Here is a 14358-nt window from a genome sequence, read left to right on the forward strand (position 1 = left end):
ACGGGGTGTGGGGCGAGGCGGGGCGTGCTGACCGTCCGTTTGAAGGGGAGCCCGGAGTCCGTGCAGCTGGAGCAGGAGCTGGGGCTCGGGGAACGCCGGTGGCGGCGAGCGGTGGGGCCCTCAGCACCCTCCCGGTTCACGCCCGTTTCCCGCCCTGGCCGCCCGCCGGCAGCCCTGAGAGCACAACTTGGACACAGGTCTACCAGCGGATCTCAGGACAATACCAGACAGCTAACTGTCAGAAGGACCCTAACTGATCAAGGCACAGAGACACCGAGGGCCCAGGAAGCCAAGCTCAACAGACAAGGCCCTGAAACCCAGTAACCGGTATCCGCCAGCCCACTCTCAGGACACCGTCTCCTCGGAGCCCAGGGAGCCCGCCTGGGGTGGGGGCGGCTGGTGGGCGCCGGGGGCCTTGTCCCCTACCCGGCGCACGCGGAGTCAGCCGTGCCATGCCCCCACCCTCTCGGCCCTACGGCTAGGAAGCCCTCCGAATGGCATGCCCACAGTCAAGACGGGAGACCCGAGATCAGGGCGAACAGGGGCGGGTCACCCCGCTCGAATACGTGTTTGTTTGATGTCTGTGCCCTTTGTTCAAAAAGAAAACACAACAGCTAATACATGTTTACATATTTATAAAACAAAAAAACCTGGGAATAAGTAATAGTGGAATATTCCTTAATTACACAGCTACCCTGTTAGTTAACTTTCTGTTACTGTAATTAATATTTCCTTCTCCCTCTCAGAGCAGGTTAAAGAGAAGGCCCTGAACTCAGTTTCAAATCTGCTCTAGGAGGGAAAAAAAAGCTCCCCATTATGAAAAGGTGAAAGGGGAAGAAAAATGTAAAATAAATAATATGGCGGCCCTCACACTCCTGCATGATCTGACACCAAAGCCCCAGGAATCGCACACGGACTGATCCATGCGCATTATTTCCAAGCTTAAAAACAGGGGGTCTGCCCACGCGCACCCACAGCCAGATGAAGCACAGGGGAGAGCGTGGCCAGCCCTGGGACACAGACGAGGCTCCGTGGCTGTTTGCAAAGCTACAAGCGTGGAGACCTTCCACCGGGTCGAGCTGTCTAGACAAAGCTGTGCCTGATGAATGTGCATCTGACATGATTTACATTCATGAAAGTTTAAAAAAAAAAAAAAGAAAGAAGAAAGTTCCTTCTAACTTAGGTAAGAAATACAGAACTCCAGGTGGTATGAAATATCTCCAAGAGACTTGTTTAGCGAAATTAACTAGTGGTTTAACGGCGGGGGGCGGGGGCAGGGGGGCCACAGCCTGATATACAGGAGGGCCCCGACTTCTTCGGAGGAATTAACATTTCAATCCTGTTTTTATCTAGAAGTCATTAAACTGGGCCACATGAGTTATTGGAACTGTAGGAGCGAATTAACTCTATTCATCAACCAAGTCCAAACACTTTAGAGTGCATCCGTAATGAAAAAAATGGTTCCACACTTCTATCTCTTCTCATTAAAGTAAACCGGTTTTCCCTCTCAGTATATAAAACTGTCCTCTCTTTATATAATTTATATCACCATAAGCCGACTCACTTTCTGAACTATTACACGCCTCCAATTAATTTCTGCAGCTTTTGCCTGAAAATTTAATGAGATAGTAGTGCGTGAACCTGCTGACTCGAGGCCGTGTGCGCCCCGATATTAATGCCGGCGTCATAAAATCACGTCAGCCATGCTTGCTGAGAGTGCGTGGCAAAGGGGACGCGTAAACCAGGTCCTCCTGCAATCCTCTTTTAAATCCAATTATAAGATGTACTGGTCTCAAACCCAACTACTCCCATGCACCCACCTGGGGAGGAAGGAGGGAGAGGCTGCAGAGTCTGATCATCCCCCCGCCGCGCCCCTTCTGGAAAAACCCCAGGGCACGGGTGACTTTGTCTGAGACCCTCGTTCTCTCCTGTGGGAGCTGAGAAAGGAGCTGCACCCAGGTGAGGATGGGGGTCCAAGGAACCCCTCGCCCAGTCCAGCTGGGCAGCCCCGCAGCACGCATGCCGCAGCAAGGTCCTCACACCCCCGTGTGCCTGAGTGTAGGGGACAGTGTGCACGCGCACATGAGCGTGCACGTATGTACGAGGGGGTACATGCGTACACCTAAGTGTGCCCAGGTGTGCAAGTTCAGCCAGAGCGGAGGAGTAGGTTGGGGTGCGGGCCCCTCCATGACAGGCCCTCTGTGGCAACTTCCTTTGCCAAAGGGTCTCCGGGTGCAAACGAAAAGGGAAAAAGAGGCCACAGTCTGGACACCGCGGCAGCAGGCAGTCCCCGCAGCCACATCGCACACACCGTCACTGCACTGCGGCTACTGCGGCCCGCGGCCCCCGGGCAGGCGTGAGCAGGACGTGCGCGGCCCCGCAAACAGGCCGTGGGGTTGCGGGCAGGTACGCCGGCCTTCCCGACACCTCAGCAGCTGCTGAGCACACGTGGCACCAGGACACCAGCGCCCAGCAGAGCCTGTGGGACGCGGCGGGCCCTTAACACTGGGTTGGCCAGAAAGTCCGCGTGGGCTTTTTCCATAAAGGACGTGTTTTTCATTTTCACCGATAAGTTTACTGATTTGGATATTTTGAGTATGTCGGCGCTCTCCCGCGTGGTAGAACATTGACTGGCCTCAATGTCTCAACGTGATCGTCAGCAACTTCAACTGGTTTACGCGACAGTGGAGCATTGTCCAGCGAGAAATCTCCAGTGTGACACTTCGCAAACCATTTTTGACATGTCCGGTCAGTCACAGCACCTTCTTCATATACTGCACACATCTTTTTTTTGTGTGTGTTTCAGTTGCGTTTTTAACTTTCTTGAAATAATAAGGCACAAACATGTCAAAAATGTTGCTTATTTTCTTCCATCTTTAATATTAAAATGGCTACACAAAAAATTCACCAATTTGGTAAGTTTTTTTTTAAATGCCAGCTGATGCGACAGCTGTCACAATACAATCTAACAAAATTGTTTCAAATGAACTTAATAACAACTAAGAGCTACTAGAGCCATCTTACAGAAAAAACAAAGGAACTTCTTGGCCCATCCAATACGTCACTGAGGTGGAGTTGTGTTTAACAGCCTGAGGCAGGCCAGGACCTGGAGGGTCAGTGGACCAGGCTCCTGAGGAGGGGGGCACGAGACCCTGCTATTCATTTCCTGTCCCGACCTGTCCCCCTTCCCAGCTACACCTCACAGTGCCAGTGAGCCAGGAGGGGGTCCGCGTCTGCCGAGAGAGAGACAGCTACGCACAGACTCGGATTGAGCTGCTCTCCAGGTGCCGGTCTGGCCTGAGGGACTGGCCGCTGCAGCGTACAAGAGCGGGTGCAGGCTCTGTGCAGGGCGGAGCTCCAGGCCCCATGCGCGCGTCTCAACGGAGAGCCGTCACCGGACCAGGAGGCCTCTTCTTTGAGGCTGTCTGTAGACACACTTAGGAATGAGCCCGCAGTGAGAGGCCACAGAACGCCCACCAACTCAGCAGGTGATCGGGAACGTTCAATAGCAACCCCGAGTGGACGACAGCAGAACCCGGTGGGCAGGTGGTGACAGGGCAGAGCATTCCGAGCGTGTGGGTCCAACCCAGATCCTGGTTCCAATTCCAAGCCAATCACCTTCCTCCACTAGCCACAGAACTCAAATAAGGATATGCCCCTTCGCCTCCCCCACACCCAGATGTAGAGCCAGTCCGGCCTCCAAATTAAAAAAAAGTTGTTTACAACTCTGCCTTCCACAGCCAGGGAAAGCCAGCCTGTGACCCAGCGGCCACCCTGGCTCACTGGAGGATCCCCCGTCCCACCCGGCCTGAAGTGTGTCTCAAAAAGTGCTGAGGAACCCCCTTCTCCAGGAGCCAGCGCATACCGGGGCCGCCCCTCCTGCTCGACAGGAAAAGGCAGGACCTCCCGGGAAAATAAGCTCCTGAGTTGCCCAAACCACTGCCTAACAGAAGGCACAAAGGCGCCCGGCTACCAGGAGCTGTGGCACCAAAAACGGCGGAAGGACTCTGGGGACAGCGCAGGACCAAGGTCACGGGCTTTGAGCCCATCATTCCAGCTGCTCTGGCAGAGGCTGGCGTGGGTGGGGGTGGGCACAAGGCTAGGGCTGGTCGCCCCAGGCCCCTGCCAGAGCCAGCCCACTCCGGCCAGAGGCATGCTCACAGCAGGAGCCTGCACGGCCCCAGGCGCGGTCCCTAGGCACCAGATTCCACGCCCTGCGCCCTGGGGCGGACACAGCATGTCTTGGCAAGGTCACGTACTGACTGACACTCTTCTCATCTGTTCAAGAGTGGAAGCCATTAGCTGTGTTGCTGGCAAGCACAGATGTTGTCTATATCTAAAAATTCCCAAATAGATCAATTAGCATATTATAAAGGATTTACTTCCATTTTCTCTTGACAGATCATAAAAGCCAAAACACAAGGCTCAGTTTGAAACTGACAAGTGCATATAGCAGGGGAGGGTCTATTAAATGGAGACAACAGCAAAAGAAAATGGTATTTATAATGATTAGCCACCTAATTAATTCTAAGAGCAAAATGTCAAAAGCTATAAATCCACTCCTTTGGTAACTGAAGCTCGACATCAAACGAGCCACGTTTGTGCGGAGAAGGGACGGCCTGACGTCTCCCCGCCATTTGTACCCAGCAGTACGGCTGTTGCGCTGGTTTTCCGCGTAAGGAGATTGGAACGTACGTGAAAAAGCCACAGAAGACTGGAACTCGGGGACATAAACACCCTTCCCATATTAATGGCAAAAATTCTAAAATAAATAAAGGTTAAATACCACGTGTGTGCATAAATAGTAACAAAGTTTTAGGACATGTGTTCGTTCCCTCCTGTGAGTCAACTCATTCTAAAAGGAGAAATTCTCAGCCTCTGTGGAGTCTTTTGTGTTGGGGCGGGGGGCGCGGGGCTGGGGTATGTGGAGGACTGTAAGACGGATGAAAGTGTACCAACAGTATTGCCCTCTGCAAGTCTGTGTCTTGTCCGTACTTGCCTGTTTAAAAACTACCCTTTGGGGATGGAGGGGACAGACAAAGAGCCAGAACTACACAAAACCAAAATGGACTCAACGGATGTGGAGCGGTCCCTCTGCCCATACTTCCGGAATTCTCTTCCTAGATTGCAAATCAAAATCTGCATTTAAATAGAACATTTTTAACGTAGACAAGAGGAAGCCCCAGGGTGGAGAGGTATTGCATTCAATATCTGGGGACACAACATCGCATTTTAAATGAGATGCGGCTTTCTGAAATTTACTGAATATATTACCCATTCCAAATTGTCTTGTTATTACTACTATTTTTACTAAATTCTCCTCTTCTAATAGGTGCGTTTCTTTTAGGCCAGGACTGTTAATAAAAGTAATGCGACACTACATCATGCTATCAATTGAATCTTGAGAAAAGATTACAGCGATTCAAGGATCTCATAAGCCCCAGGCTCTGCTAATTCCTGCCGTCATTCAGGGTGGAAGCCAAGCAGTCTGCATTCATCACCATTGGTAGTTGCAAATCCGCAGTTTCAGGCTTCGCCGTCGAATACCCGAGTCCGACCCTGGGGACCCTACAGTCGTTCCTGTGAGGTGGCCGTGTGAAGGCGCACCCCCCACCACCCCTCCCGGGCAGCTCTCAGGACCAGGCCCCATGCGCTTAGCTGGGCCTCGCCCTGGACGACGGGGTGACCGCCGCGGGGACGGGACGCATCGGCCTCACAGCCCCAACGCCCCAGGCCACACACACTTCATTCCCGTCCAGGTAAACTGTGGAGACCTGCAGCCCCGACGGGAGTGCAGGGACTCACGGCCGGAGGCGGTGGCGCCTTGGTAAACGGGGGCCCAGGCAGCCAGTCACAGCCGGGCTCCGCTCCCTCGCACGAGAAGAGCCAGGGCTCCCGTCCAGCGTGTGCCGCGTGGAGGGACTTCAGGGAGGCCCAGGCCTTTCATCCCTTGATGAAGAGACGACATCCCCAGGCTGGTGGGGAAGGGCGGAGCGCAACCCTTCAAGTCCCAGGAGGAGAACTCGACAGGCTGGTTGTCGTGAGCCAGGGAGCCTAGGGTCACAGTCCCCTTGTGTCTAGACCAGGGCTGTGCCTGGCACTCCAGCGGCGGCGCAGGTCACCAGGGCGCACCCCCGCCCCAACCAAGTGTGTGGCCACCTCCGCCACTGCGGCTGCTCACGGTGATGGTGACTGCGACCACCCCCTGTGGAGCCCTCACAAGGGACTGGCACTGGCTCAGCGTCCTCAGTGACTGTTCACTGAACCCACACAGCTGAGAGGAAGCATCACTGTTCCCCCCAGTTCTCAGGGGGCGCCTGAGGCAGTAAATGCAGAGGGTTTGCCCAAGGTCAATGTCACCAGAGGGGGCCGAGGCCATGCTGCAAGCATTTCTGGCCCTGCCGCCAGGACCCGGTCCCTGACCTGTCCCCAAGGCCACGGCCAAGTCTTTACCCATGCAAACAGGAGGAGGGTGTGCCAAAGCCACTGGCTGCCAAGGGAGCGGCTGGCCACCGATCTCTGACGGAAGAGCCGGGCAGCTTCCGGGCTCTAAGCAGGCCTCGGCAGTGCGGCCACCAAACCCTATGGGGGATCTGAGAGGAGCCAGCCCGAACCCGCCTTCCCTCCTGGGGAAGGCGCGGCCGACACTGGGCCCAGGGCCTGTCTCCGCGATCAGAAGCAGCAGTGAGAATGCCTGAAGCCAGGAGTACAGGGCTCTCTCAGTTAAGGTTTTAACAAACGTGGGACCGGTCCATGAGGCACAAACGCAGGAAACGCCAGCCTCCAAGTCTGCGCGAGGCAGACAAGGAGGTGGCCACCATGCTGGGTCCCCGCAGGGACGTGACACACGGGTCCTCTGTCCTTCAGGCCCAAGGGACCCGGGGCAAAGGGACGCGGGAGCCAGTCGTACCTTCTTGCAGCTCTGATGCAGTCCAGGCGGTGGAACCCCAACGCCCCCGGGAGACAGGAGAGCTGGGCTGGGCCCCCTGCCCCATCCCGCGGAGTTCAGACTCTTGACCCTGCCTGCCAGCGGGGGAGGCGGAGGTGTGCCTTTGTGCTCTGGTGCAGAGAGCTCAGAACACGCCTCATTATTTCTGGACAGGCACACCTCCCCCAACAGGTAGTTTCACAGAACACGCCGCCCTGCCCTCCGGCTGCAGACGAGGCTCCCAGCCAGCGCCCTCTGCCCCTCCTTCTGGGCAGAGGCTGGGATGGGTCCAGACTCTCCTGCTACCCTGGTCTCACCAGGGGTCACTCATTCAAAAAACCAGTCCGTCCATACTGTGCAGGTCAGGAGCAGAAAACCAGAGACAAGGAGCGCAGCGGGCATGGCTGCTGCCTGGGGGCCTTGTGGAAATCACTCTAGAAGGTTCTGTGTTAGTAGACCAAGGCTCCTTCTTCACACGCCTTTATCCCATTTCACCCCAGAGAGTCAGAAAGCTCAGTGTCCTCCAAGAGACTGAATGAACAGCCTGCGTTTCTGCCGTCGGTGACCAAGGGCTCACGCCAGTCCCTGGGCCACTGTCCTGCTCAGGGAGCCCACGCGAGGACACTCAGCTGAGCCATCCCTGCGGTTACCGGCACCGATCGAGAGATGCAGATGAGGCCAAGAGCAGCGAGATCCACGTCTCCCAGGACACACACAGAGCCCTGCACACACTGCCCCGTGACCCTCCTGTCCCTGCATCCCTTGAACTGTGGAAGCAGACGCCCATCTCCAGCTGCAGAAGGGGCGGGGCAAAGGCCAGGCAGGAGGAGGGGCATGAGGGGCATGCCAGCCGCCCCGCGCTGCCCAGTCCACGTCCCCGACGACGCCCCCCGTCCCCGGACGGGAGCCCTGGGATCCTGAGCAGAGAAAGAACCACCCCGCGATCCGCCTCCCCTGGCGAGCGCCCTGCGTGGCCTCAGATGAATTTTTCGAGGAGTTGCAGGTTACACCCAGCCAGGCCAACAAAGGGCTCCTTTCAGTTAAACAATGTATAGCTGCACAGAAGACGGGAGGGGACCTTGGAGCAGGGGTCGAGTTACAGGGCACAGCACCCAGAGAGCTTCACCCCATTCTCCGCGGATCTCCTCGGCTAAATGACAGCGCAACACCGTCCAATAAGTCACGGCCCGCTCCCGAGGGGTGCGGCAGGGTGGGAGCTCTCGGGGACCGGGGAACGGAGAGCCTGCAGGAGGACGGCGGGGGGGGGGGCGGGGAGCCACGGCTGTTAGCCAGTGTACATTTGCACAGGAATGGAAATCAAGCGCCCTAATCAGAGGCTCGAACTGCTGTTCACCCCAGTTCGGGCTTCTCACCCCCGCACATCTCTTCCCTATTGTTCTACCCTGGGCCACCTATAACTAATTTTAACAGCTTCTGCAGCCCAGCCCACAGGTCGCTGCTGTTTCTTTTAAATAGTACACTGCTGAGAAATTGATTTGTTCCCTCCCCATGCCCCAAGAACCCTGCATGATGAAATATGTATAAATGTCACTGTTCGGGTTGCTTCCTAGGATAAGTACAGAACAACGCTCCCTTTCCCCTGCGCACACAGGCGTCCACGTGGGGCCGATGTTCTCATGGTCGCCCGTGGGCCCCCACAAAACCCGACGAATTACGCAGCATTCTCTTTTAAAACCTCCTACTTACCCTTTACTGGTACAAGCCTCGGGGAATTATCTTAATTGCTACGTGGAAAGAATGAATTGCCACAGCATTCAGTTAACCAAGAAGACTTTATTTTTAACAGCGTGGGGCCAGGTGGGAGTTGCCAAGTTTGCCAAAAATAAATGAGTCAATCAATCAATAGAGCCCCGTGGGCGTCACACGCCCAGGAAGGAGGAAGCCACGGGCAGCGGGCCTGGGGACCTGGGGACGGACTCCTGTCAGGGACAATGGAGTTCTCAGCCTCACCTGAGAAAAGGCATTGCGTCAGGATCCTGCGGTCAGAGGTGACAAACTCCAGAAGTCCCAGGTTTCTGCAGTGCCGTGGGGTAGCCTTCTGAGCTGCGGAAGTGCAGTCAAGGTTGGCTCTAACGCCTTGGTTCTTGACCAAGTTGCTGTCTATCAGGTCTCCGTTCTCGACCTGACAGCCCTTTCAGGCTGATGCCTTTTGGGTCAGTCATGTGCCTCTCGGGCAACAGACAAAGGAGGTTCGGTTTTTAAACAAACTGCTTCTAGAACAGTTCTCCAGAAGAAATTAAGTTCGAGAGCCGAGGTCCCACTGTATTTCTTATGTAGCACCCGCCGCTGAGAAAGCCACTACTCCCAAGAGGAGGCATGTGCTCCGCTGGGAAAGGCGAGGTGAGATGGATGCACAAACCAAATCGGCCTAAGACGAAGACCATGGTAACAAAAAACATTCCGCTGCCTGAATGCATTCTTGGAGTAGCGATGGCAACACAGAAACACTAAACAAAAATATTTACACACAGAAATAACCTTTCCCTCCCGTTACTCACACCTGACTGGAGGCCCAACGTTCTCATGCCAGAAAGCTCACCTCCCACCTGCCCACACGTCCACCTGCCGGTCCTCAGCCCAGAACCCACAGTGAACAGAAACCGGTGTGCCCGGCCCGCACGTGCCCCCCCACCCGAACACACGTGCTCCCAGCCTCGCAGATGATGAGCATCAGTCCCCTAACCTGGGCTGCTGCTCCTCGCTGTTGGGGAGACAGGGGGCAGGGGGTGGCCTCTGGGGCATGTCCCTGTCCCCATGCACTGGCCGGAGAGGGGCTTTCTCTGCACCCAGGCCGCACCTCCGGGGACCATGGTCGGGACCGACTCGGCCGCGCTCTGGAGAACATGCGCTTGCCGGGCATCCTCGCCAACCACACAGCGGCCCTGCAGCCCGGACAGAGCAAGTCACACTGCAGCAATGTGGCAGCGGGGGTGGGGCAGCGGAGTCGGGGTCACGCCCGCAGCACCCGAGCCCCAGGTGCTGGCAGATGGCTCTGAGCAGCACATCCTTTATGAGGAGGAGGAGATCCCAGCCAGTGTCATCATAAAAACCTTAGAGAAGAGGTGGACTTCGCACCTGTGTTCCCCGCATCTCAGGTTGATGGGGTGCTCAGCAACAACGCCCCTCCCACCCACGGGGGATGGAGGCCACGGGCCACGTGCCCCCTGAGTGGGGCCTGCGGGGCACACAGCTCAGCAGAGACCCGCCCTGGCCAGGCCTGGAGGAGGTGCAGGCAGGTGCGCTCACTCCAGACGCAGGGCTGACAGGGGAACGAAGACCCTCTGTTTCGTTCTGCACCTCTCTGGCTGGTGCGTGGACTCTGATTAGAGCCAGCAGTTGTGAGGGGCCAGAGCGGGGACAGACCAACAGACCAGGAAGCCCCACAAGGAGGGGTCCGGGCTGGGGCCTGAGCCCATGTGCCTGGAACAGGACACGCCCTGAGAACAGAACAGGGGCCAGGCAGACAGGACGGGGACTAACCCCCACCTCCCAGGGAACGGCTCGCGCGGGACCTTGGATCGGCTGCTCTGGTGTAAAATCCAAACAAGGACCAAGAACCTAGGGTTCCAGCTGGGCGCCTCCTGCCCAGCTCCGGCCCCCCAGCCCCGCCCCAGAGGCCTCCAGGCTGCTGCTCATCTGGAGAGTTCCTCTGGGGATGAAGGCCCTGCCCACGGAACTCTGGTCTGCGGCGCTCACGCTGGCAGCCCTGCCGCTGGCCCGAGCACTGGCCTGCCCGCGCCCAGTGCTGGCTGAAAGCAGAGGGGAGGCGGGAGGCCGCAGGCAGGACCGGCAGGGCCGCAGCACCCCAACAGCCAGAACACCCAAGGTGTGGGCGTTCGTTTCTAAAGGACGGCGCCATCGTCTATTCAGTTTTTCAGAGGAGAAATCTGTCTTGGCAGCAACAGGGCCAGGGCCCTAATGACTGAGGACAAGACGCTGATGGAACCTTTAAAGCCACCGTTCAGACGGTCAGCAGCCCGGTCACCATGGCAGATCGTGGCAAGGCCCTCCCTGCCCCCAAGCAAGGCACCAGCCTCCTGGGGACCGCAGAGCACCTTTCCCTGGGGCCCAGCGAGGCGCTTCCCCTGCGTCACTGTGACCTGTCAGACAGCGCGGGCCGTGCGCCCCTCGGGCAGGTGGCTGGGTGTGCTGTGCACCTGCCGCTCCACGGCCGCAGCCACCCCAGCACCGTCTCCCAGAAACCAAAGTTCTGATGTCCTTCTCCACACATTTGCAGACACTTAACAAAAAGCGCTTATTTTTTTCTGACACTTCTGTTAAAATTACAAGGTAACTAGATGCTGCGATAAATATTAATGCTTAATGACAAAACCGTACAAGACAAACAAGGCTCCCTCCGAACCCACGGAGACCTGACTCCGGCGCCAGGAGATGCCGGCAAGGCAGAGCGCATGCTGGGCTTTCATTTTGCAAGAAGTAGCGACACAGAGAATGAACAGCGAAAGCAGGTCTGAAGGCAACATGTCATTATTCATTAGGAATGACAAAGTGCGCCTCTTTGTGGGGGGAGAAGGCTGAAATGTTTGGTTTGAAGATAATAAAAAAAAAAATAAAGCCACAATCCAAAATACCAAGTTTGGAATAAGAGGTATAGAACGCTATTAAACGCGGACACACTCAAAATCACTAAGGAGACCACTACGAGTGTAAAGGGTTCTCACACCTCCCACGGTTGCCTTTTCAAGGCTGTGACTTGTCGTGAGTTTTATGTTTTTCACCTACTTCCTTCTCCTGTCTGCGTTAAAACAAACAAAACCCACCTGTCCATCTCCCTGGGGCCCTTCCTCCGGCGGCCGTCCGACGTGCCCCTTGCGTGGCCACATATTGGCTGCAGGTGGGGCTTTGGGGGTACAATGTCCTGGCCACAGCGATGAGCCAGAGAAGAGGGAGGCCCCAGGAGTCTACACATACGTCCTGGGGACCTGTGAGAAGCCCACCCTGTAAGTGCAGGCGAGGGCGGGTGGGGCGGAGGGTCGCCCACCGACAGGCACTCGGTGCTCCAGAGCTCGGCCGGGAAGTGCGCTGCAACTTCCCTTGGGCACGGGACGCACTTCTGCAGCGTCAGCGTTGCTCCGGGTCAGGACCTCTGTCCAACAGGATCCCACGGCGGCTCAACTATTAGGCTGAGTCCAAGAAAAATGCTGTGACTCAACCATGGCTGCTATTTTAATAGTCGATTTCATCCTTCTGCTATGAATCGTCACGATCCGATCTTGAGAGGAAACAGTCGTCCAGCCCGTGGGGTCTATGAAATGTACTGAGCACTGCCCTCAGGTTCTGGCCACGCAGAAGCAGCGCCCCTGTCTCCCACCACCAGCAGGCGGGCTGCGGGCACAGCCGGTGCCGGGACGCGGGACCGACGGCCACCAGCCCATGGGAGTCCGATGGCTATGCCTCCGTCACCCTGGAAACCACCTTCGACCCCAGCACCCACGACAGGAACAGACACCCGCCATCCCAGACCTGCAAAGACGTTCTGCCCCGCAAGGTCTCTGAGAGGCCTGGGCCAACCCCAGCACACAGGGTCCAAAAAAGGAAAACCGGCGCGAGCCAGCAAAGAAGTAAACGTTGGCCTCGAAAGGCCGAACTGAATGTATATGTTGGGGGGGGCCCCTCATGACTTACTGATAAACACTTCCATGTTTCACCCCAGACACGTTCGAGGGCATTTCTAGGCTCGTGTCTGCTCCAGTGCGAAAGTTTGTGGAGTGGCTCGGAGACGAGGGAGCCCCGCGGGAGTGCCACGCAAGCCCCTTCAGGCTGCCCCCTGGAAAAGTGCCCCAGCTACTTTGTGAAATGACACCTTCAAAGGCAGGTGGGCAGGCGGTGCGGGGGAACGACCCTTGAGACCATCCCAGTCCCACTCAATTCACAAGCAAGGCCTCCACCTGCTTGGACGAGGTGACTGCCGGGGGCTGGCCCACTCCGTCACGGCCCCCAGCCGACACTGCTCTGCGGGGAAGCGGAGGGTGACAAGGGGAACACAGGGATGGTGAGACCCTGTCCCAGGGCCACAGCCCGTCCTGCGGAGGTGGTCCCGGCTCGTCGGACGCCGTGCCTAAGGCCACAATGGTGAACGTGACCTTTTCTTATCCTATTTAACACTTCAGGGAACAAGCCTAAGGGTTTGACAGCAAAGACAGAGAAAATTTGCTCACATTCTTTTTTCTTGCTTTACAATGAAGTTGTTAGCTCACGGAGGAAGTACTTTTTTAAAGCAGGATAAAAATCAATCACTTCTGAGCAGTTGCCACTTGGAGACTTTGAGTAAGATCCAGGTTTTGTGAAAAATGGCCAACAGCATGTTGAAAGTAATCTCGGGGACCCCCCCCGCCCCAGCCTTCCTACAAAGGAGGGCTGAACTCTTATCCGTTGATATTTTCTCAGCCACACTCCAAATGAGTGCAGACAGAACTGATGCTCTCTCCTCAGCACACAGCTACAGTCCCAGTCAACCCCCCCAGAAAAAAACCATTACATGCTCAAGACATGGAGGGGCTGGAACTCCAAAAATCTAGGCTCACGGAAGACATGCCACCCTCAGCAAGCTGCCTAAGGACATCTGTCCACCGCTGTGCTCGAGTGGCTGGGGGCATGGCTGGGGGTAGGGGGAGGCGCGGGCAAGACCGTTTCCCTAACTCATTTTTATTCTTTGTAATTAACATGTCGAGAAGTCCGACCAGGGCCTCCATCCTGACTCGAGTTCCTAGCAGCACAATTTCCGTTGGCTTATCTTTACAGCCGCAGCCGCCGCAATCACTTCACACTGAACTATATTGCTTCAGAGTTAATTACATGTATTTTGCTTTTGATAAATGAAAATACCAGATGCAATTAATTGAAAGGCAATCAATATGGTCCTGCTATTAGACATCCCAACGAAACACCCAGAGGCTGCCGGCGATCCATAGTCATCAACTAATTGAAAACACATTCCAAAGGGGATTTTAGAAAACCTGAACTTTTTACCTGGAGATATTTTCCAGTAACTCACCAATATAAATCTGTCCACAAACTCTACAGTTCACACGACGGGCTGTCCGTCTTTTTAAGGGAATCCAGCTTCATTGGTTCGAAACCATTTAAGGCGATGAAATCCTGGAAGCAGAACGAACTGGGTCAGTGAAGCTAACGCAGTGATTTTTTTGTTTACATCGAGCCATCCTTTAATTGCGTTTTTCCAATGCCACCGACTCTGAGCAACCAGAGATTATTAAATGGTTTCATTAAAAATACTATTTGTCTTGCCTCAGTCCCACCGCAGATCAAATTAAACAGGACAGCACCAGAACGAATGCACCCTCCCCATCTCTTCCGACACGAAGCCGAGTGTGCCAACCAGAAGGCGCTACTGTGTCATCGCCGAGAAAATGGCCCTGAGATTTCTT

At 55.8% G+C, this 14358-nt stretch overlaps 1 protein-coding gene across 4 annotated transcripts in view; it reads right to left on the reverse strand.

The window, feature by feature from the left end:
* Positions 1-14358, reverse strand: part of CTBP2 (C-terminal binding protein 2) — a 135681-nt gene that overhangs the window by 77568 nt on the left and 43755 nt on the right. For 3 of the 4 annotated variants that reach the window (XM_054581676.1, XM_054581672.1, XM_054581673.1), the window contains one exon: positions 13965-14068. The exons of the other annotated variant lie outside the window; for it this stretch is intronic. The gene's annotated coding sequence lies outside the window, so the exon portion shown is untranslated. The remainder of the gene's footprint in view (positions 1-13964; positions 14069-14358) is intronic. 4 annotated transcript variants of the gene reach the window in all.

Source organism: Pteronotus mesoamericanus, unplaced genomic scaffold, assembly GCF_021234165.1.
Source record: "Pteronotus mesoamericanus isolate MK-2021 breed Mesoamerican mustached bat unplaced genomic scaffold, CSHL_Meso_final contig_657, whole genome shotgun sequence".
NCBI classification, from domain to species: Eukaryota; Metazoa; Chordata; class Mammalia; order Chiroptera; family Mormoopidae; genus Pteronotus; species Pteronotus mesoamericanus.